Genomic DNA, 3,234 nt, shown 5'->3' on the forward strand with positions numbered 1-3,234 from the left:
TTTACTATATATTTTATGTTTTTATAATGAATCTAATGGTTTAAAATAAATTTTAAAACCACCTATGTCAGTCCCAGGCCCGAATGAAAATGGTTGGCGATTTTTTTACTTTAATATTTTGTGCCCCCACATGAACAAAATCCTGGCCCCTCCCCTGTTTGCAAGCTTCAAATGAAAGTTGCGCATCAAATTAATATTTTATATATTTTAATGCTTAAAAACTGTACACAATCAATATTATTTTATAAATTTTAATGCCTTAAAGGCTGTAAACATTTAATTAATGCCTTTAGATAAGAACTCCGGCTCAAATTATTTTAAAATATTAAAAAATAATTATTTAAAATAGTAATAGTGATTCGAGCCAGCTCGCGAGTTCACGAGCCGAGCCTCATTAAGCTAAAATACGGGCTCGTTTAATATATAAGTTCGAGCTCGTGGCTTGATAATCTTTGCTTGCAAGCTCATTAGAGAGTCGAGCCCGAGGCAGCTCGGCTCACTTACACCTCTAAAGACAACAAAACAGATCACGAGTCATGACTTGGGTTTATATATATATATATATTAAATTAGGTAAATATATGGGGTGTAAGCAATCTGAATTTGAGTTTTATTAATTAATCGACCTTATGTACTCTAACCTAACTTATTAATTATGAAAAAATTAAAAATCAAATCATTATTATATTGGAAATGTTGTTGATGCCACTGATAATCTGGATCACTAGCTCTATTTTAAAGCTTCAAATCACGCCTTTTCACGTCTCCCATTTTCATGTTGCAAACCACAAATATTGATCTTTTGCCACGGCCAGGTCCATCGCCGACACATGCTGGTCCCCTTAGCCAGTTCTGGAGCACGACCTACCCTGTCCGACGCCGAAGGCCCTCTCGTACTACTTCTTGTCATCACTTTGCAAGTGTATATCGCCTTCCTGTAGGATCGCATGCTCGTCTCGTGATTCGGGTGAGTTCATGCACTCGTTAGCACAAGGGTCGCTGACATTCTATTCTCAGTGGCTTTTGCCGCCACCTACTGCTGGCTTAGGAAAGTTTAATTCCCCTTTCTCCTTTTTGAGCCATTTTTTTTTTTTTTGGTGATTTTTTTTCTTTGACCTTGTTAATTCGTTTACCTCTTGTCGTTCGTGGCCAGAATGGCGGTGATTTAATTTTGTGATCTTGATTTTTGGATGGTTCTTTCAAATCGCGGTCTTTTGTTGATTCCCTAGCTGGATCTTCCTCTAATGTTTGTTTTCCTGAGCTCAAACCGTCTTCCTTCTGTGGTTTTCCTTCTTTGTGGATTTTGGAATAAGAGATTCTTGCACTTGCGACTTCATTTCAATTTGCTTTGGTTGCCTTCTTTCCTTCTTGTCATCCTAGTTTTGATGCCCTTTGCAAGTTTTTTTTAACCTTAAGCTTAATACCAAGTTTTTTGTGACATTTCTCGTTCCATTGCATGTTCTGGTTAAGTTGGCAAATGATTTGGATTATAACAGAGTATTATGTCATAGATCCTATATTGTAAATAATTGCTTCATGAAATTAACCAAATAATCTCCTTCTCTTAATATCGGTGCTGAGTCCCCTGTGATCCCCATTTAGATTTCCTTCACAAAACCCAAAGCCTCATCTATTTTTCAACGGATCCTTCAAGCTTTGGGATCTTTATTTAGTTAGAACTTAAAAATCGATAATGCCACTTCTGTCGGCTCTCGGCCCTCAATTGAGCATGACATTATCAAAAAGTATACAAATAAAGTTTTGCTATGTCCTGAAAATTTTGGGTATATTCAGATGGTTGAGATGGAGGATTTTCCATCTTTTTGTATTTCTTGTAAATGCATTGGCCAAATTAAGGGTGAATGTTGCATTTAGTATTTTGTACCAGTGATTGTTCCACCTATTACTTATAACCCTTCTACGTCTGAGGGGAATGGTGTTGGAATTTATATCATAATATAAAATGCGGAAATAAAAATTAGTATTTTTAGAAAATTAGATTAAGACATTCTCAATATTAATTTTCTTAATAAATAACTTTATAATATGAAATGAAGAAAACTTTACCGAAATATTGATTGAGATTTGAGATCTTCTTCTTTGAAACGTTGATTGAGACCTTAAGCATTCTTCTTCTAATCACCCCACAAAATATATTTTAGTGAGTGGGCACTATCAATCAATTATTGATGAACAACTTTTCTTTTGAATCTAATTTATGTTCTAAAAACAATTTAATCATTCAAAAGAAAAAATAATGAGAGCAACATTCTTCTCATACATATTCTTACATCTCTCATGAAGGAATTATGTATCATCATCTTCATGTAGAACTTAATTCTTGTTTATAAGAAAAGTTCACATCTTTTCATAAGCACGTCTTAGTATTTCATGAAGCATTTTTAATTAATATTAAAATGATAATTATCATGAATGACACATCATCAATCTTATCTTTAATCTTATCTATATATTTTTAATATTAAAAGATATTTGATGATAATTATCATGACACATCATGACTTATCATCAATCTTATCTTTATCTTTTAAGATTAAGAAAATATTAATGAAGTCATCATTATCTTCATGAAATATAAAATTAAAAGGTGATCATAAATATGTTACTAATGTGATCATAATTAACATTTATATTATGTCATATTCTTAGTGTTCAATATATAATAGAGCTTAGGTGATGAAGAAGGGACCAATGGACATATAATTCAAGCTCCAATAAATTTGATTATTAATTTAACTCTTAAATTAATAAATCAAAATTATTAATTTCAATATTATTCCACTATAAATATGAAATTGCACTCTTGAAATTATAGTATAATTTACTCAATTAAAAAATTGAATCATCCATTGATTTAATCATTACATATAAAATAATCCTCCATAAAAAGTTCATAATTAGAGCTAGGTAATTCTATCACCTCACTAATTATATCTTGATCCTTGAATTCCAATTAATTCTCTAATGAACAATAAACTTTGTGACCTAGTCACAAAATTTGAGCGCTCAATTGTTCAAGTTTTGAATTAATTATTCAAGGGAACTAATTTTCTAACTTTCAAAATTGAAAGGAATGGATTCCATATATGTATATTAACATTCCCAGCCATTTGTTTCATTGTGTTTATGAAATATAAGGATTAAGTTTATTTCTTCCAAACTATTTCCGAGTAAATCAAAAAACTAAATGTCACAAATTGGAGTTTATTAATA

The sequence above is a fragment of the Dendrobium catenatum genome, unplaced genomic scaffold (genome assembly GCF_001605985.2).
Source record: "Dendrobium catenatum unplaced genomic scaffold, ASM160598v2 original_scaffold_46847, whole genome shotgun sequence".
NCBI lineage: Eukaryota > Viridiplantae > Streptophyta > Magnoliopsida > Asparagales > Orchidaceae > Dendrobium > Dendrobium catenatum.